The sequence below is a fragment of the Anabrus simplex genome, chromosome 2 (genome assembly GCF_040414725.1).
Source record: "Anabrus simplex isolate iqAnaSimp1 chromosome 2, ASM4041472v1, whole genome shotgun sequence".
Taxonomy (NCBI): Eukaryota; Metazoa; Arthropoda; class Insecta; order Orthoptera; family Tettigoniidae; genus Anabrus; species Anabrus simplex.
Genome location: NC_090266.1, coordinates 599,459,195 through 599,481,829, shown reverse-complemented (window position 1 = coordinate 599,481,829; position 22,635 = coordinate 599,459,195).

Genomic DNA, 22,635 nt, shown 5'->3' with positions numbered 1-22,635 from the left:
TCATTTACACACACTATATCGCACTACTAACCACCGCAGTAAATAGCAATGGAGAATAAATCGCTCTACTGTATGATTGGTGTACGGAAGTGCATCTGGCCACAAAAGTAGGCTTAATCTGCATTACATTTGACCTCAGACATGTGGGATGAATGCAAGGAAATAATTATAAATAAAAATAAGAAGTTCTCTATCAACGCGTCCAAAACCTGCTACAATATTTGCTCCCCCTGAGCTCTCCATAGCCGGCAACGTGGTGTAGGGGTAGCGAGCCTACCTCTTACCCGGTGGCCGCGGGTTCGCTTCCCAGCAAGGTCAGGGATTTTTACCTGTACCTGAGGGCTGGTTCAAGTTCCACTCAGCCTACGTGATTAGAATTGAGGAGCTATCTGATGGCGAGGCCTACTGTACAACTACGGGCCATTCCTCTCTTAATTATCAATCCAAGGACGTACAAGTCCGCACTTGAGTAAGCATACTACAGAACTTATCAGACGGCCTTCACTCGTGCACGAGACAGTAGATAACGATGTTCTAAACCTCTTCTACAAAACGACAACGATAACATGAAGTACCATACGGCTTTATATAAGCAAGTAAGTAATTCGTCTTTATTCGTGAATATGTTACGGCTCCAGGCCCTCACTTAAACTTAACCACATCATTAAAATTACAAAATTGTGTATTAAAAGTTGTAAAAATTACAAGGAACCATGAAAAAATGAAATAATATAGTAGTATCAATAGCATACATGGATAGAGAAAGATAATAAAAATAATTATAGAATGTACAACATGACAATATAAATTAAGATTACAATTATAAAAGTAACAATAGTAATAATGAAAGAAGAATATGTAGTAAAAACCTATAACTAGCAAATATATTTCTCATTTTTAGGCAATTATGCTCATGCATGTACTCATCCACACTTCTCTCATAAAAAAGGACAGCTGGAAGCAATCCATCTTAAATTGTCTGCCAAATCGCAAATCTCTAATGTTGGCAACTAGTGTATTCCACAGTCTAGCAGCAGTTGTAAGTCCTTGAGTGACTGAGACATTTAGTTAGTGAGAAGGCAAGATCGTGTATCTTGGTTAAAATACCAGGAGGGGTATTTCAAGTTTGAAGAGAGTTAATTCGGTACACTAACCTGGTAAATAAAAAACGTCGTGCAGAAGCGACAAGACATGGAATCTGCGACGATAGTAACACGAAACCACGAAAACTCCCTATAATAAGTTGAAATATGAAAATTATATCTCAACTTAAATATAAATCTAATACTGGTGTTTAAACTCCGTTCCAGTATCTTATTACTGTCAGTAAGTATCCGTAAGATATAATACTGTAAGCTGCTTAGGTCAGCGGTCAGATGTTAGGATCTTCGAAATGATGGCAACCGTTTTCAACGTAATACAGATATGTCTATATTTATTAACAGTTTCTTGCCTGAACGGTCAGTGTTCCGGTCGCACCGGGAATTTTAACCGTGTTTGGTTTATTGCTCTAGCACGGAGAATGGGTGTTTGTGATAGTCTTAATGCACGTATTCACTTACATACAACATACCACACTATGGTACAATCCCCTCTTAGAAACACGCAATGGTGAATAGTAAATGCCACACATAGGGCTGACCTCAGGTAACCAAAAAAGACCAAAAAGAAAAAGAAGCTTGTATTAACTGTGTAGTAGAATGGGCAAGGAAATTACAGTGTGCTCAGAATGCTTTTGTGAGATTTATCTGTGCGTAGAGATACACGGAACATGTGACGTGGCTGTACTCGCGGCTCTGGTGGCTTCGCTCGCAAGAAAGGATCATGAAAGCCGAGGACTCAAGGTAAGTAGGAGAGGCAGTAGTTAGACTTCCTGTGGCTGTAAAAGTGTCTTGAAGATAATTCATCTTCAACCTCCGTCCCTAAACTGCCTCAAACATTGGATGGGAAGGGTTTCTCTACTCGTCGAACACACTATAGAATGTCGAGTTGTCTATACTATACTTTAGTGGCTAGGAGAATTCTTGCACCTGTTTACAGGAAGTTGTTTTGATAATCCGTATACTCACAGTGTCGAAGAAACCGATTGTTTCTGTAACTTCGTTATCCTTAGTTTAGAACCGATATCCCAACTTTTGCGGTCAATTATTATCCCAGTAATTTCCTACAGTATACGTGGGGGCATATGATGATAAATCCACTCTTTAGGACAGATGAGGACATTCATAGTACCCTTCGAGATGGCTACGCAGTCCAATATTACCTATGATTCGGGAGATAATGGTTTTGATCCCACTGTCGGTAACCCTGAAGATGGGTTTCCGTGGTTTCCTATTTTCACATCAAGCAACTGCTGGGGCAGTACCTTAATTGAGGCCACAGTCGCTTCCTTCATAATCTTAGGCCTGTCATATTCGATCGTTACCATAAGACCTATCTAAGTCGGTGCGATGTAAAACAAAAAGCAGAAACAGAACAAAAATTAAAACTGTAGTTACCCACGACATGGAGTACCGAGACGCACTTCTTATTTTCTTGTTTTTTTTAGTTTTCAAAAATTCGACGTCATTCGATCTGCGTGAGAAATGTGCGAAGGCTTCCTGCCCAACAATGGAGAAGATTGAAGAAGCGAGGCCAAATTGCCCGATTTGCGATGATCAACAATGGGACCATGATTGGACGAAGCCCCAACTGACACCGATCTGCTCCGATATAGGGAACTCAGATCTGTCACCAAACGAACAGTAGCGACCGATAAGGGTGATCACTTTCGTGACTTCTATAAACGATTAGATCAACCCAGAAGAGCAATGCTATCTTTAGGATCTCCATATTTCGTCATCGTTCCACGGAAGGTATTTGTCATGCCATCGACACCAAGGACGAACATGGATAGCTCCTTTGAAACCAAGCGGATATACTTAAACGCTGACATGAACACTGTAATGTCATTTGTAATCAGGAGTCATCACATACAACTATCCCCCAGCCAATTCAGTGCAGAGAGTTGTTCCACCCTTCATGCCTGCCAAGGTTGCAGTTGCCATCCAGGCAATGAAAAACAGTAAAGCAACTAGACCTGATGATATCCTTGTTGAAGTTTGGAAGGAGACGGGCAATTTGGGACAAATTTTCTACCAAAATTCTTCAACAAATGCATTGGAGACAGTGGTATACTATCCCCCTGGAAGACCGGTATCACCGTGTCAATCTGGAAAGGCGAGGGTGATGATACTATCTGCGCAAACTATGTCCTAATTCGTCTCTTCTGCCACAAAATGAAAAATTTTGAGCGGGTTATTGATGCACGTCTAGATTCATCATTACTGTCTCATCAAACTAATGTGGCTTCGTTAAGGGCTGCAGAAAACCAGATAGGCTACTATCCATATTGTCCGGTTGCTGGCAGAAAGGTAAAGAGTGAAGAGAAGAACGGTCCATATGGCCTCTCTATATTTATAAAAACGATTTGACTGAGTCCCCCATGGACTCATCTGGTATTCACTCCGTACACATGGTGTCCCAGAGCAATAGGTCCGTTGGGTTCAGCTCCTCAACAACAACTCTACAAGCTCCGTCCGCTTTTCAGCTGGCGTTACATCACCATTTGTAATTCGAGTGGGAGTTCTCCAAGGATTCACTCTGTCACCACCCCTGTACATACTCTGCGTGGCAGAGTAACCGAAAACCTGCAAATACCACATCCATGGACCCTTCTCTATGCTGGCTAACCACTCGAGAAATATGCTTGTGGAAAACAAGGCTGGAAACGTTTGTATTGCGGCTAAACCTAGAACAAACAGAATATCTGGAGTGCGGCACCCAAATAAATGGAACAATTTTGGTCGACGACATCCCACCACCGAAGATTCTGTGTTCTGTTACCTTGGCTCCCGCATGACCTCTGATGGTGACATATTTGTAGACGCTCGAGCACGAGTTAACACTGCCTGGTTGGAGTGGCGCCCGGTCACGTGCGGCGTTCTTTGTGATTGGAAGATTCAGCTGTGTCTCAAATCGATGATCTAGCGCACAGTCATTCAACCAGTGATACTGTATGGGGTGGAATGTTTGCCAGCGACAAAGAGACACGAGCAGATCCTGCACGTAACGGAGATGCGCATACTTAGATGGACGTCGGGAGTCACGCGACTAGACCACACTAAGAACAAAGAGGTCAAGAACACTCTTAGAGCTCCCCCGATTCCCGACAAATTGAGAGAGGCAACATTAGGTAGTATGGTCACATGGCCAGAGCTGACGCAGAAACAATAGCGAAGCGAGCACTTACACTCAGCCCTGATGAAGAACGCCCTAGAAGCCGACCTAGAAAACGGCCTTTGAGTTGCAGGTCATATAGACGTTGGGGAACGAGTAAAATGGAGGCGAATATAAGAAGACAGACCCCAGATAAGGTGCTAAGAATGCCAGGAGGAAGAGGAGAAATCAGCTACCTCCGTTGGTTATGAACTCGCGATCTTAGGATACAGTGCCGTACACTCTACCACTAACTAAGTGAAGTACCAGATTGGGCGAGGAAGTCTTACTTAACATCGAGGAAGTTGAACACGCCGGCTGGGGAGACTTATCATACACTTCCGAGGCGATGATTAATGAATGAATGGAGCATCACTAGCCATAGGAAAAAAGGGAGATTCCAGTGAAAGCCTGTCCGACTTCTTTTACATCCAGCACATCCAGGACCAGCGTAAAAGGCTGATGTCTAACCATTTTAGACACGAAGAGACCACCAAAGTGTATTGAAAATAAACTGTGAAATTTGAAATATCAAATTACACCTCATAATTTAATTAAGTAGACTAACACCCTAGTAAGACGATATATACGAGGCTTGTTTTAATCTTCTTCAGTACTATTAAACAGAATTGCTACTGTTAGTGAGTCTTCAAATTCAAACCTAAAAACAAACATAATCGAAGGTTAAAAATAATTTCCTTCGAGTATGGAGACCTATGAATTTGTTCGTGTTCTTTTTAAATTTTGAAATACATTTTTAAGAACACCTTTAAAATATTTGCATTTGCAGAAAACAGACATATCTTAATCTATATTCTAAACTACATTTTGCGCCATTTAGAATCTCGAAAAAAAGAAAAAGAAATAAAATACCGTAATGGATACAAATAATGAGAGCAAACGAACTTGCAGTTTTACGACATGGAAGTCATGGAAGTAATAGTTTTATGTGGAATCGGAACCATAGAGACGTGACTGTCCGTTTCCAAAATATCACACGTTCCTGCTTTCGGGAAAAGGTGGGTTCGGGCCTCACCCTGGACACTAATAAAACTGGTTTCCCGTGGTTTCCTATTCTTACACCATGTATCTTAATTAAGTCGACGGTCATTACCTTCCCAGTACTGGCCCTCTCCTTCCTCATCGTCGACAAAATTGCAGTTGTTATTGCGACGTTAAACACGTAGCAACAATAATCTCGCATGTACTGTAATCCCTAGTCACTATGGCAAGAAGTCAGCACTCTAGTAATAAGCTGTCCCTCTCTAGAAACAAGAAATACCATAGGACCGTCGCAAGGGAAGTAGGGAGATTTAAGTAGATAAAGGTTGTCTGGGGTAGCCCCCTCTTACGTAGCCTATTATATTATGAGAGGGGTTGCGTTTTAAAAGGTTTTGTAACTAGTACGGCCTCACAACATACATTTTCTAAAACTCAAGTCGATCTGTAACCATACAATTAAGTTGACAATGGTTTAGATCCTAATTGACTGCCTTCTAGTGTAGTGGTTAGCATTACTAGCTTCGGGCTTCGTCGATCATAGTGCTTGCTTTCCTTCAAACCGATTTAGCAGCCCCGGCATAAAAACACGCCATCGTTGGCCATGTGCTTGCAACCGCCTTCAATAGACAGGCTACTTGACAAAAATACGAGTTTTTAAAGTAACCATTTCAATTTATATATGCTTATAAAAAACTCAGGGCAAACAGAAAAATTCCAGTAAAGATTAGGAAATAACAATGGCTTAGAAAATAGGCAGTTGCCATATTCTTTTCTTTTTTATTTGCTAGGGGCTTTACGTCGCGCCGACACAGATAGGTCTTATGGCGACAAATGGATAGGAAAGGCCTAGGAGTTGGAAGGAAGCGGCCGTGGCCTTAATTAAGGTACAGCCCCAGCATTTGCCTGGTGTGAAAATGGGAAACCACGGAAAACCATTTTCAGGGCTGCCGATAGTGGGATTCGAACCTACTATCTCCCGGATGCAAGCTCACAGCCGCGCGCCTCTACGCGCACGGCCAACTCGTCCGGTTGTTGCCATATTAATATAGACAATTTGCATTTTAACGTACCATTTTATGACCTGCAATTTGCCAATGATACTCAAAAAACCGACTCGTACATTTCAGTTTACATATTTTCTCCGAAAGGACGGAACCACAATAACAGAGCATAGTTTTTCTTTACAATTTGTTTTACTCGCACCGACATCTCTTACTGCGACAATGGGATAGGAAACGGCTAGGAGTGGTAAGGAAGCGGCCGTGGCAGTAGTTAAGGTACATCCTTGGTATTAGCCTGGTGGAAAATGGGGAACAACGGAAGAACATTTTCAGGGCTGCCGACACTGGAGTTCGAACCCACTATCTCCCGGATTCAAACTCACAGCTACGTTACCCAAATTTCGCGGCCGTATGTTCAATGGGAGCACACCTAATTACGATGCTAAGAGTAGCTCGCTACGTCTCTTAGGTGGTGGTGATATTTCCCCCGTCGTTCACCACCCTCTCCCACCAGGAGTTGGGGCTTTGAAAATTTGCATTCTGTCTCACTTCCTCCTGAAGGTCGAGGTGTCCATGTTTTTACGAAACAGGGTAACTCTTGCCATTTATGCTAAACAGGCGACAGGCGTACGTATTGTCATTTCATTTTCTAACGTCACAATGCAATGTAAATTATACATAGCTGGCAATATATCGTGGCTGCTAGTATATTATCATATCGCCCTAGACAGTGATGAACCCTTTTTTTAAAAGTTCTGTAGATTTAGAATATTTCGTTTTTTAATAATGTTATTTGCTTTACGTCCCACTAACTACGTTTAGAGTTTTCGGAGACGCTGAGATGCCGGAATTTTGTCCCTCAGGAGTTCTTTTACTTGCCAGTAAATGTACCGACACGAGTCAGACGTATTTGACCACCTTCAAATACCACCGGACTGAGCCAGGATAGAACCTGCCGAGTTGGGCTCAGAAGGCCAGCGTCTCAACCGTCTGAGCCACTCAGCCTGACATTTCGTTTTCTTTTTTCATCTGACCATTAGAGGGAAGTGGGAATTTCCCCCATCACACCTCTCCCATTTGGACCTACCCCTACCTATATCAGACAGGGTGTGCACAATCTGTAGCTAAACTAAACTTTTAAGTGATGAAATGAAATGAAATGGCGTATGGCTTTTAGTGCCGGGAGTGTCCGAGGACAAGTTCGGCTCGCCAGGTGCAGGTCTTTTGATTTGACCCCCGTAGGCGACCTGCTCGTCGTGATTAAGATGAAATGATGATGAAGACGACACATACACCCAGCCCCGGTGTCAGCGGAATTAACCAATCATGGTTAAAATTCCCGACACCGCCGCGAATCGAACCCGGGACTCCTCTGACCAAAGGCCAGCACGCTAACCATTTAGCCATGGAGCCGGACTTTTAAGTAATAATCTGATAAGATATCATCGGTGAATACGTTAGCCGTTGAAGCACACAAAGTTGAAAGTGGGCGACCTTTGAATGCACCGTTAAGTATGGAAATAGATTGCAACTGTGAGCTGTACATGAGTCATTCTACAAAAATGGAAAGAAGTCGCTCGTTCCGTCATGCTTTTCAAACGAGTTCTCTTTGTTGGAGATGATAGATTTATTTCGAGGGCTATAGATACTGTGTTGCCAGAATTATAAAATGCATAAGGCTGTAATTTCAAAGAACGAGACACGAAGTATCTCTCATCGTGCTCTTCGAATAGGTACACACTTGGACTGACAAAACTTTTAGAATGACATCTGACATATCTCCTGAAATCGATGTACTGGATTATTCTGTAGGAGAAAGTAGAGGATGATCCAAAAGTCTATTCGTAACAGTTTCACATTCCGAATAAACCAAGCGATCTAATTGAGAGAGTGCGTTTTATGAGATCATGTTATTCAAGATTCCTGTGACTGACAGTTTTCGTATTTACTTGCTGTACCACTGGTGCAATGTACTAAAAGCTTATTATGGGTAAAGTGTTACTGGGAGCGTTAGCTATATCAGCTATATGGTATCATTAGAGAGTCGAATGTGATTACTTGAGTAGGGCAATGTGATTTTTCTGTATATTCATTCATATTAAACACCTAACATTAATGAGATGCACTTGATTCTATTATTTATGAAGTTATTGGTGAAATATGAATACAAACAACCTGTCAATGCACTATTAAGTTAAAAAAATTAGATCCAGGCCTACATTGACACGTTCTCAAAGCCAATTATAAACTTATCAGTGAATTTTAAACTGGCATGTATCCTTGACGGTGTTGTTTTGTTCGTCAGTACATAGACTGGTAAATGAAATGGCGTATGGCTTTTGGTGCCGGGAGTGTCCGAGGACATGTTCGGCTCGCCAGCTGCAGGTCTTTTTATTTGACACCCGTAGGCGACCTGCGCGTCGTGATGAGGATGAAATGATGATGAAGACGGGACATACACCCAGCCCCCGTGTCAGCGAAATTAACCAATGATGGTTAAAATTCCCGACCCTGCCGGGAATCGAACCCGGGACCCCTGTAACCAAAGGCCAGCACGCTAACCATTTAGCCATGGAGCCGGACACATAGACTGGTTTGATTGAGCTTTCCATACCTCTCTATACGGTGCCAATCTTTTCATTTCTACGTCACTACTACCTACAACCCACATCTGTACTAATCCCTTTGTCATACCCAGCCTTGGTCTACTTCTCTTACCGCCTACACTTCCCTCAACAACTAAGTGAACAAGTCCTGGGTGTCTCAAGATATGTCAGCTTATCCCTATTTCTGGCCAAATTTCGCCAAATCGGTTTCCTCTCACCAACTCAATTCATCATCTCTTAATTTGCTATCCAATCCACCCATCTGACCTTCAAGATTGTTCTGTAACACCACATTTCAAAAGCTTCAATTGCCCTCCTCTCTGCAATAGTTATTGTCCATATTCCACTATAGACCTTTTTAGTAGCTCATCATTTATCAATAAAAATAATGTCGTACAGTATACATTTTAATTCAATTAATTCTTTGCATAATCAAATGATTAACATAAATGTAATTTCAAATGCATAATAATAATAATAATAATAATAATAATAATAATAATAATAATAATAATAATAATAATAATAAGGGAAGCGCTAAAAAGAAAACAGCGCGTCAATGATATAGCCATGGTGGGTGGGTGGGGGGGCGCTTGGCATGGTGGAAAGTTTACGGTTAACGACAGAGTAACGGTATTGCAACAACTTGGATTCTATGCTAGAGTAAAAAGAAGGGAAGACTACGTTAAGATAAGATCCAATTATCAGGTTTCTAAGACTTAAACAGAAATTAACATAAACATAACCGTTACCAATATTCATTTCTAAATATTTTAGTGTGATTGTATTGAATATTATGATGTACATTCAGGAATGAAACACGCCATTCTATTTTAATAACGTTATTCCTCTTCTGAGGTGTAATTCTGTTACCATACTTTTTCTTTTACAACCGAGCGAGTTGGCCGTGCGGTTAGGTGCGCGCAGCCGCGAGCTTTCTTCAGGTAGTTTATAGCTTTATTTAATCAAAAGTACTTCTGGCAGAATGAAAAACTTAACAATTATAAAATAAAATTCAATATAATGTTGTCTTTCCCAGAAAAGTCTTCGAAAACATATATCTCATATGCATAGCCCTATCGATGTTCATTCGGAGCAAATTTCCTACGTATGCTAGTCAGTACTTAATGTCTTCCTTACTTCTACCAACGTTATTCAACTACCCAAGTAAAAATATCCATATATCTCCTGATCTAATATTTCAAGCATCAACTGACTTCGTTCGACTCCATTCTATTAAGATTGTTCGGGATGTATTTATTTACATCTCATACTCCTTCTCTAAGAGCCTCCGTGGCTCAGACGGCAGCGCGTCGGCTTCTCACCGCTGGATACCGTGGTTCAAATCCCGGTCACTCCATGTGAGATTTGTGCTGGACAAAGCGGAGGCGGGACAGGTTTTTCTCCGGGTACTCCGGTTTTCCCTGTCATCTTTCATTCCAGCAACACTCCCCATTCTCATTTCATAGCATCTATCACTCGTTAATATAAATCACTTTGGGAGTGGCGACCCCATCGTAATAACAACCTATATATGATTCATTCGTTACATCCCTGACCCGGTCAAAGACTGGAAAACAGGTTGTAGGTTTTCATTTCTTTCACTCCTTCTCTAAGACTTTCACCTTCACCAAATTCGTCAGATACTCTGCGGACTGTGATAAAATTACAGTATCATGAGCAAATCTCAGGGTTCTGAATTCTTTTCCTTGAATTATGATTCATGTTCCAAGTTCCTCTTTGGTTTCCTTTACCACATGCTCTAAACAAACATTGAAAAGGGGCTGCGATTAACTACAACTCAGCCTCACTCCTTTGTGGATAGAGGCTTTTATCATAGCCCTCGATTATATAATATTGTGGAATAAGAGGTTACGAAAAATGACTATTGTTACGTTGATTGAATTCTTCAAGTCCACGGAAAAGTGATTGAAATGCAAAGTAAGTTTTGACTTGCCTTCACGATAGAGAATCGATTTTTGTACTCCATTAGTTTGGTATCGAACTCACGTTGTCTGTTTAGTGAAAGAATGACTACATAGAATCAATCTTCGGTAAGCTGAGCAGTAGTAGGCTACATGAAAAAATACGTGCGTTAAGTTGACTGCCATTAACAAAATTTAATTCATTCATATTAAAGAATGCGATTCTTCAATGTACAGTCCGACTCGCTGGCTGAATGGTCAGCGTACTGGCCTTCAGTTTTGAGGGTCCCGGGTTTGATTCCCGGCCGGGTCGGGGATTTTCACTTTCGTTGGTTTATTCCAATGGCTCGGGGGATGGGTGTTTGTGCTGTCCCCAAAACTCCTGCAGCTCACACACCACACTTAACACTATCCTCCACCACAATAACAAGCAGTTACCTATATATGGCAGATGCCGCCCTCCTCATAGGAGGGTCTGCCTTACAAGGGCTGTACCCGGCTAGAAATAGCCACAGGAAATTAATTAATTTCAATTTACATCCGCAACCATTATGAATATTCAATTGCATGGGGATTATAAAGAACACTTAGCATCTGTTGCATTCCCAGCATTTTTGAAACCCTTAATTACATCCGTTCGTATAACATTATTTATGACATTAATCCTATATAGTAGTACCCCCACCCCAATGGTGCTAGAGCCCTAATGGGCCTTGGCCTACCAAGTGACCGCACCTCGGGCCGAAGGCCTGCAGATTACGATGTAACGCTTGGTCAGTGCAACGAATCCTCTCGGCCCTTGTTCTTAGGTTTCTAGACCGTGGTCGCCACCTCATCGTCAGATAGCTTCTAAATTATTATAACCACCTAGGATGAGTGGATCTTGAACAGACCCTCAGGTCCAGGTAAAAATCCCTGCCCTGGCCGGGTATCGACCCCGGTGCTTCCGGATGAGAGGCAGGCAATCTACACCTAGACCGCGTGGCAGGCGGTAAGATTACTAAATATGAAGTTTAGGAAGAAGAACGTATGCAATGGTAGAAGCTCAGTATATTATTATTTCAGTGGTAGGAAGAGTAACATGAATAATTTTGACCAAACTGAGTAAATTTAACACGATATGAAAAGAATACCTTTCTTTCCTTCTTTCTTAATAGGATCACCGTGTAGGGTTGTTTTTCGCCTCGATCTCAGCGAGATATCTCACCTCTACCGCCTCAACGACAGTGTTCTGGAGCTTGAGACATTGGGTCGGGGATACAACTGGAGAGGAGGGCCAGTACCTCACCCAGGAGGCCAGATCTGCTATGCTGAACAGGGGCCTTGTGGGGGTGATGGGACGATCGGAAGAGATGGAGAAGGAAGAGGGAAGAAAGCGGCCGTGGTTTAGTTAGGTTCCATCCCGACATTTGCCTGGAGGAGACGTAGGAAACCACGGAAAACCACTTCGAGAATGGCTAAGATGGTAATCGAACGCCGCTCTACCCATTTGATCTCTCGAGTATGAGTGGATTCCGTTCCAGGCCTTTTACTACATTTCAAATTTCGTGGCAGAGTCGAGAATCGGACCCGGGCCTCCGAAGGTGGCAGCTACTCACACTAACTACTACACCACAGAGGCGAACTGAAAAGAATATACAAATTATATTTATGAAAAGAGACCATGGGTAATGATAATTCACAGTTGTAAGGATGAGAAGTTCCGCTAAATTTAAAGGGTGAAGTCTTACGCTATAACTAATCCATAGTGTACGTCTAATGGGATGTGTCTTGTCCTCGAGAAGATACTTAGACCTGTACAACCAAACGGTTGCCATTTTGTCGCGTTATCCCTCCACTCAATGTGTTGGACTCTATGGAAATTTTATTTTGGTAAATACATGTCCAATCTATTTTTACTTCAATAAAACGACCACAAGGAATACAGCTTTCCATTTGACACAGGCTATAGGAAGTAATCAATGCTTTCCTTTTTATTTCCTACTTCCAGATCTTTACAAGCAATTCTGCTTTATCATCAGGTTTTCATAGATCTTCTGCTAATGTTATCAGAGTAAACGAGTTGGTATATGGGAACGCTTTTCTTTCATTCGTGTGTACATTGAAACCCATGTTATTTTCTCACGCGGATATTGAGAGGAGTAAGTTTACACAGCTGCGTATACGTAAACTTTTACCAACTGTCTCAACCAATCGCAGAGGGAAAGGTATTCTCTTATGAGAATACGGGTTTGAATCCCGGTGCTGACAATAACTCTCCTATGAATATGCTAAGACACAACTGGGATTTAACCCAACAAAATGACCCCCCGGTTCGGGTGACGTACCTGTGAGCTAGCATTCAGGAAATTGTGGGTTTGGATCTCACTGTCGGCTGTCCTGCAGATGGTTTTCCTTGACTTCCATTTTTCACGGCTAGTAAAATGCCGGAGCCAAGGTTACATATTTCTCAATCGTAGCTTTTTCCTATCCCATCGTCCCCATAAAGCCTGTCTGTGTCAGTGCGATGTAAAAAAAAATGGCAAAACACTAGCATGTTCCTAATTTCAAGTCAAGTGCCAAATATCCTAGTCCCAAGAGCAAATAATCAAAATTATGCGGATTAGTAAATAACTCAGAACAAAACAAGCTGTCAGATAGTTCACATTTTCATCATCAATACTAGCAATTTATTCTAGATTACTGTCATTGTTAAATACATCCAAACTAAATGAGTCCCTTCTGGTGCTTGATTCTGAGATTTCAGAATTCTTATTTTCTACCACTTTTCTGTCCGACTCGTTGGCTGAATGGTCAGCATACTGGCCTTCGGTTCAGAGGGTCCCGGTTTCGATTTCCGGCCGGGTCGGGGATTTTAACCTTAATTCCAATGGCCCGGGGGCTGGGTGTTTGCACTGTCCCCAACACCCCTGAAACTCACACACCACACATAACACTATCCTCCACCACAATAACACGCAATTACCTACACATGGCAGATGCCGCCCACCCTCATCGGAGGGTCTGCTTTACAAGGGCTGCACCCGGCTAGAAATAGCCATACGAAATAAAAAATAACCACTTTTCTCACAGCCTGGTCGTCACGCGTGTGAACTATGTCTCACAAGTGGACTTTGCCCTGTTTTACTGGAGAATACCATTCCTGACACCAACGCTACGTACATTAGGGGGATGTATTCAATATTACGTGTTTTTGTGGTCATTGGTCATGTGATGTGTTGAGTGAGTATAAAGTAAACACAAACACACAGTCCAATTGGCAGAGTAATTTACTTCCTTTTTTCTTTACAATTTGCCTTACGTCGCACCGACACAGATAAATATTATGGCGACGATGAGACAGGAAGGGATTGGGAGTGGGTCTTAATTGAAGCACAGTCCCAGTATTTTCCTGGTGTGAAAATGGGAAACGACGGAAAACCTACTTCAGGGTTGCTGCCAGTGGGGTTAGAACTCACTATCTCCTGAATGCAAGCTGACAGCTATGTGACTCAAATCGCGCAGCCACTTACTCATTAGAGGAATTAACCACAATAGATTAAAATCCCCGGCCCGAGCGGGAATAGAACCCGCGACCCTCTGACGCAAAGGCCTCGACTGTGATTATTCAGCCAGGGAGCCCTACTTGGGACTTCAGAATTGAAAATCCACATCCTGTCTCCAGTCATTCGACTGGGTCAGGGATGGAATGAATGAAGCCCCTATCTAGCGGCGATGACAGGAATTGTGCCGGCTGCAGAAGCCTGTCGCACAGATGAAATGAAATCGGAGAGGGTTGCTGGAATGAATGTTGACAGGGAAAACCAGGATACCAGGAAAAAAAACCTGCCCTGCCTCAGTGTTGTCTAGCACAAATCTCACATCGAGTGGCCGGGATTTGAAGCTCGGAACCCAGCGGTAAATGAAATGGCGTATGGCATTTAGTGCCGGAAGATCCCAGGACGGGTTCGGTTCGCCAGGTGCAGGTCTGTCGATTTGAACCCAGTAGGCGATCTGCGCGTCGTGATGAGGATGAAATGATGATGAAGACAACACATACACCTAGCCCCCGTGCCAGGGAAATTAACCAATTCCCGACCCTGCCGGGAATCGAACCCGGGACCCCTGTGATCAAAGGCCAGCACAGTAACCATTTAGCCATGGAGTCGGACAACCAAGCTGTGATAGACCAACGCGCTTATGCCTGAGCCACGGAGACTCATTCCTGGTACTTCAAAATTATTAATGTTAAATGTCGTGTACTCATTCCCTCTGGAGAACCTTTAAACTCAAATATCAATCATTTGACTTAATTCCATTGTTTCGCCTCTTCGTCCACCAAATTACACGGAAAATCACACAACGTTTGATCGGTACAAGAGGTCACTGGCTGAACTGTCGCAACATGTTTACACTTACAGCTCACTCTCTCATGAGATGTCATGTCCTCTACAAGTTATCGACACGTCTCGCAGCTCTAGTTTGTTCGGTTGTTCACACAGGTCTAAGTAATCGTAACACAAGTACCGGCGAAATATGGTTGATGGTAACTTTATAAGCTAATTTTCTAAATTGATAGCGAGATTTAAATTAATATATTAATGTGATAACATAAAGGGTATCAACATTCTACTCCAGCAAAGACTACAGCCATCCGTTCAGGAGTCCACATGTCCGACTCGTTGACTGAATGGTCAGCGTACTGGTATTCGATTCAGAGGGTCCCGGGTTCGATTCCCGGACGGGTCGGGGATTTTAACCTTCATTGGTTGATTCCAGTGGCCCGAGGGCTGGGGGTTTGTGCAACTCGCACACCGCACATAACAGTATCCTCCACCACAATAACACGCAGTTATCTATACATGACAGATGCTACCCACCCTCATCGGAGGGTCTGCCTTACAAGGGCTGCACTCGGCAAGAAATAGCCACACGAAATTATTAGGAGTCCACATTTGTATAAACATTCAATAGTTAAGAGAAACTTATACCGTAAAGCTAAATAATAATTTCCTGACTGTTTGAATAGTGTATATTGACTTTTTCTCTAACTCAGTGCTGTACAAGCTAAACATTTATCATTTTGAATACAATACAATTGTATACCTTTCTCTACCGTAAATTCATCAAATTAGGCCTTCATATTTTAGATCAAGTAGAATAATGTCCTGCTCCATGGCTAAATGGTTAGCGTGCTGGCATTTGGTCACAGGGATCCCGGGTTCAATTCCCGGCAGGGTCAGGAATTTTAACCATCATTGGTTAATTTCGCTGACACATTGGCTGGGTGTATGTGTTGTCTTCATCATCATTTCACGCCCATTACGACGCGCAGGTCGCCTACCGGAGTCACATCAAAAGACCTGCACCTGGAGAGCCGAACATGTCCTCTGACACTCCCGGCACTAAAAGCCATACGCCATTTCATTTCATTTCAGCAGAATAATACTCAAATACGGCATCAGGTCTCACCGAAATCTAATTGGTCAGCTTTGTTCAGTTCATAGCATCTCTCTGACGTAGGTATACTTTATACAGGATGATCGGAAACAACCCTAATTGGGAGTATGAGCGTAGGGGTGTTTTCATATTGATAAATAATTTGAAAGGGATCATTCGGTTTTTCGAACCGTTGTTATTTTGTAGGCCTAAGCTTCTAAAGTTAGCCAATCAGATTACTTCGCGGGCGAATTCAAATGGGCTTTGCACTACAATATCGCTGAATTTGCATGTGACTTAAGACCAGCATGAGACCACCAATCGAATAATAACAATTCGCCAGGGAAGGTTTTGAATACTGGCACGTAAAAGAACTTGCGTGGGAAAAATGATGGCACCTCGGCTTCTCCGAAAACCGTTATAGTAGTTAGTGGGACGTAAAAACAATAGCGCCAGCCCCGTGGTGCCCCTTACCCGGAGGACGCGGGTTCGATTCCCGGCCAGGTCAGCGATTTTTACCTGGATCTGAGGGCTGGTTCGAGGTCCACTCACCCTACGTGATTACAATTGAAGAGCTATCTGACAGTTAGATGGCGGTACCAGTCTAGATGGCCAAGAATAACGGCCGAGAGGATCCGTCGTGCTGACCACACGACACATCGTAATCTGCAGGCCTTCAGGTTGAGAAGCGGTCGCTTGGTAGGCAAAGGCCCTTCGGAGCTGTTGCAGCATGGGTGTGTTAAAACAATAGCATTATTATTAGTATTCTGGTGAACACAAACTCCCATTGCCAGAGCCAGAGAAATAAATCATAGGCAGTCAAAATTCCCAACCAGGTCTTGAATCGAATATGGGAACCTCTGAACAGAAAGCCAGTTAACTGACCGTTCAGCCAAGGAGCCGTTCACTACGTACTATTATATCCTGGATAAAATTAATTAATTTACCTACCTACTTCATTGTCATTCAACACTAAGACAAGACTATCGCCCGAATGTGGTGAAGTGCTAGATGTTAGGCTAAGCATTTGGGCAATCAATTTACTGGTGCAGTGTACTGGGTTGATGAGTAGTTTGGTATTGAAGTTTGTAGGAAATGCGGTTTTTGTTTAAACCACTACCGTTTGACGACGTGTCTCATTTTTAAGCTCATTGCAGGACTAAGGGCTGTGATAAGAGCAACGCAAGGTGCTGCGCCTCCTTGTGGACAAGGACTAATTGAAAGACAAAGGCTAACGCATCACCCAGATAGCCGTCTATAGGTTACGTCAGAAAGCTATTCGTCATTTACTTCCGTATTATTCTGTACCTACATTTCACGAGCCAATTTTTACGAAGAATACTGAAATAATGTACGCTCTCCTGTTTACCCACCTTAGCAGCCAATCGTGATCGTTCATTTTTCATAAGAGTACTGGTGATCCGCACAATCTGGGAATCTGAAGTTTGAACATCAACGGTGGATACGTTTTCCCTGTGAACTACATTTCTCTCAATTTTTAATTCTGCTCCTTAACTCAAATTCGATTACCGTTTTACGATAACAATTCGAAGTTAGCAGGTAATTTCTACGCAAAACGATTTCGCAATCAGGGCAACACTTGTACAAAAGACGCAATGCTTTTATTTCCCTTTCTTAAACTGTTTACCGTCCAGGGTTGGTTTTTCCCTCCGACTCAGCGACGGATTCCACTTCTACCGCCTGTGGAGCGTGAGACTAGTGGTCGGGGAATACACCTGGGAAAAGGACCAGTACCTGCCCAGGCGGTCTCACCTGCTATGCCAAACTCAGGCCTTGTAGGAGGATGGAAGGATTGGAAGCTATAAACAAAGAATAGGAAGGAAGCAACCGTAGTCGTAAATTAGGTACCATCAGGGCATTTGCCTGTAGGGTAAGTGGGAAACCACGGAAAACCACTTCGAGGATGGCTGAAGTGGGAATCGGATCCCCTCTACTCAGTTAACCTCCGGAGGCAGAGTGGACACAGTTCTAGACTTCGTACCACTTTTCAAATTTCGTGGCAGAACCGGGAATCATACCTGGGCCTCCTGGGGTTTCAGCTAATCAGACTAACCACTACACCACAGAGGCGGATCGCAAAGCTTTTCACAAAACAATAATATTAACACTCTCTTTCCCATTTAATATTTGTATCAAAGTTCCTGGAGATGGCGTTAACAAAACGCAACGAAGTTTTCATTGAAAACTACAACGGTGGTTGTTGTTCATTTTGTTTCACGTAAAGTGCTTGGGAATTTTTGATGAAGAAGTCCACATGCTTAATGAGCATTATGATCATTTCTGTCTCTTTCCGAGTGTATTTATAATAAATAGGGGATAGAATTGAGAAGTAAGTGGTTGTGATCTATGTTTAAGTACCAGCTCGGTAATATCCCGGAGATACAAGGTAAATCACACAAAGCCTCATTTAGTGTGGCCAAGAGTGGGACAACAACGTTGGCTGAACGGTCAGCGTACTGGCATTCGGTTCAGAGGGTCCCGGGTTCGATTCCCGGCCGGGTCGGGGATTTTAACCTTAATTGGTTAATTCCAATGGCACGGGGGCTGGGTGTATGTGCTGTGTTCATCATCATTTCATCCTCATCACGACGCGCAGGTCACCTAAGGGTGTCGAATAGATACACCTGCACCTGGCGAGCCGAACTTATCTTCGGACACTCCCGGCACTAAAAGCCATACGCCATTTCATTTTGTTACTCGTAGCTGAGTGTACTCCATTCTCATTACCTTGAACACACCGGCAAATCACAGTAAGCCCAGAAATCGAGCATCAGGTGCAGTGGGTGGAAAGCTGATATGCAGTCGTTGACAAGAAGAAGGCCTATACCGGAAAGTACGCACAATTCCGTAGGAATCCATGCTGTGAATATTTTTCTGTTACTTTACTGTGATGGTTCTAACACAAAGCTATACGAATCATTTTAGTGGATCAGCACTCTAATATGACATTTTAAGCATACGTAGTCCAATGAGCCTACCCAGTGCCCGTATGACCGGTCAACCTAATCCAGTTAGCAGGCAGGGCACACAGAATTTTTTACTCTCGGCCTTGTGTGCTCTTCTATGAATCATATCCGCTTTGGTTATACAACTGTGATCTATTCATGTAGGGTTTTTGAACTAAATATTTTTGTGTTTTGGAAGTTTAATATAGCATATAATTTGACGTGCCTAGCTCATAAAAAAGGCAGTTCGGATGACTATGAATTAGCTAACTGCAGCAGTGACAGCAACAACCCTGCAGAGTCCTTCGGAATGATAACCTTTCATAACTCAACTTCGCTGATCTTTTTCAGTTAAACAAATCCTAGGCAATCATAGGACAGATGGAAGGACTGTTTTGACCATCTTCTCAACACAAAAGGAAATATTTCGGTAAAGCTCGCCAACACCAGAGTCACTTTGGAGGACAACAATGATATCAGTGAATTTACGCTTTGGGGATTGGAAAGGATGTTAAATAAAGTGATTGTCATGAAGTATCAGAAATAGATGAAATTTATACTCATTGCATCTACCGTCAATTTCCAAGATTGCAGGCTATAAATACAGTCGACCATTAGGTCCAAATCGTCGTCATAGGACAAACTGCTTACTACATTTCCACCTAACAGAATTCCTTCCTGACACTTTATAATAATAAATATTTTCATTGTTGATTCTTATGTCTTTCAATGTTCAGTCTGTAAGTCCTTGTTAATGAACTAAACACATCCACTAGCTATGTGGCCTGGCTTGGTTTATCTCTTATATTTGAATCATTGGAAACCGAGTCTAACCATCGTCGTCATGGTCTTTTTCTACTTCTCTTACCCTTCATGACCGAATCCATTATTCTTCTAGGTAACATATTCTCTCCATTTGCCCCACACAAACCCACCACCTAAACCGATTTGTGCCCACAGCCTAATCAATCGAATTCATTCCTAACTTAGCTATTTTCTCCTCATTCCGAGGTTCTCAAGGATATCGATTTGGCTAAATATGTCATGAAGAAGAGATACAATGATAGGACACGTCTTTAGACACCCAGGACTTGTTCAGTTAGTTTTTGAGGGAAGTGTATGTGGTAAGAACGTTAGGGATAGACCAAGGTATGAATATGGCAAGCAGATTAGAGGAGATGTAGGATGCAGCAATTAGGTAGAAATGAAAATTTTAGCACAGGATAGGCGGAAGAAAATCGTCGTGATACAGTAGTGCGCTCATTTCAGCATCGGTATAGTGCCCATATTTGGGCCCACATTGTTTGTGACTATTTACTTGCTCAGGCCGTGTGTCCTTCCACCTTGCCTGAACGGTGAGGATTGCTACAGATTCTTGGTAGAATCACTGCCTGGATTACTGGCAGATTTCCCCTTCGGTATTCGGCAGTGAATGTGCTTGTGTCATAGTGGCGCTCCACCGTATTTCACTCGCCGTATCACGCACCACTTATCAATGGAGATGGATAGACCTTAGGGGGCCAGTTAAATGGCCTCCACGCTCGGCCGATTTAACATCCATGGACTTTCCTCGTACGCGAAGATAGAAGTACAAGGGAGAATATTTACTATAATCAAAGCAATGGTCGTATTGGGTTTTTTATTCATTATTTCATTCTTTTTTTTTTTTGCTAGTGGCTTTATTTTTTTCTTGCTAGGGGCTTTACGTCGCACCGACACAGATAGCTCTTATGGCGACGATGGGATGGGAAAGGCCTGGGAGTTGGAAGGAAGCGGCCGTGGCCTTAATTAAGGTACAGCCCCACCATTTGCCTGGTGTGAAAATGGGAAACCACGGAAAACCATCTTCAGGGCTGCCGATAGTGGGATTCGAACCTACTATCTCCCGGATGCAAGCTCACAGCCGCGCGCCTCTACGCGCACGGCCAACTCGCCCAGTACTAGTGGCTTTACGTCGTTACAACACAGATAGGTCTTATGGCGACGATGGGATAGGAACGGCCTAGAAATTGGAAGGAAGCGGCCGTGGCCTTAATTAAGGTACAGCCCCGGCATTTTCCTGGTGTGAAAATGTGAAACTACGGAAAACCATCTTCAGGGATGCCGGCAGTGGGGCTCGAACCCACTATCTCCCGATTACTGGATAATGGCCGCACTTGAGCGACTGCAGTTATCGAGCTCAATTTATTTCATGCCATTTACAGTGTTGTGAGTAAAGGAATGCACGATCGTGTGGTGACAGTGATGCATCTTCTAAATTTTTTCAGCTTATCCCATTTATTTCTGGGGTCACTGGAGGCACCAGAGCTAACTTATTCTTTTCTGACTTGGGTTTTAATATCTGACCCCTTTCCGGACACCACATTATTTTTGAGATGAAAATCTCAAACCAGGATCGACCGGGATTCGAACCTCAGCCTTCCAGGTGTAAAGCCAGCAACTAAGCCACTGAGCTAACCACGCCCCCAGTGATGCATCTTCGCGGATGTTAAATAATAAAGAACTTTACTGAGACCAACAGACGACAGGAGAAATAATAATCATGTTATTTGCTTTACATCCCACTAACTACTTTTACGGTTTTAGGAGACGCCGAGGTGCCGGAATTTTGATCCGCGGGAGTTCTTTTACGTGTCAGTAAATCTATCAACACGAGGCTGACGTATCTGAGCATCTTCAAATACCACCGGACTGAGCCAGGATCGAACCTGCCACGTTTGGGTCAGAACGCCAGCGCCTCAACCGACTGAGCCACTCAGCCTGGCGACAGGAGAAATGATAGGGCGCATTCCTCGAGTGAAAAATGTGTCTTAATTACTGTGTGTGGAATTACGGCTGCCTAATGAACAAACTGTGGATATTGGCTGTAAGAAACGAAGAAACTTGTGCATTCCCGCGGAGCATTAACTCTGTCTCCGTCTATGATACAACCCTCTTCCCTTCCCATACCTGAATCACAGTGGTGGGCAGCGGTTTGCGCCCTAGCACAGCAAATACGGCAAGTTCGTCAATTTGAATCTCACGCCCGGAAGTAACATATTCATTTCATTTTCTCGAAAAGAAAAAAATGCCGGAAATCCGATAGCGCCATCGTTCTTTATATAACACGAAGAGCATCCCTGATTTTCTGTCTGTATACTTTAGATACACCCCGCATATGTGTGAGTTTGGATAAATCTGATGATGTTCTTTCAAAGCGAAACATGACATTGTTTTTAAATTAAATTATCTCTTTTTCTTTTCAGTTATATTCTCTTATTATATGTCTGTTTTCTTGCGTGGGCCGATGACCTAGCTGTCAGGATGCGGCGAAGGTATGGAAGCTAACGGGAATGGGAAGCATTTATTGAACTTCTACGCTAGTGTGAGATTAGCCGTTTCTAACACATTCTTCAAGCATAAGGTTATTCAGCGCTACAGATATGAGGGTAGCGACACCACATCCATAATAGACTATATC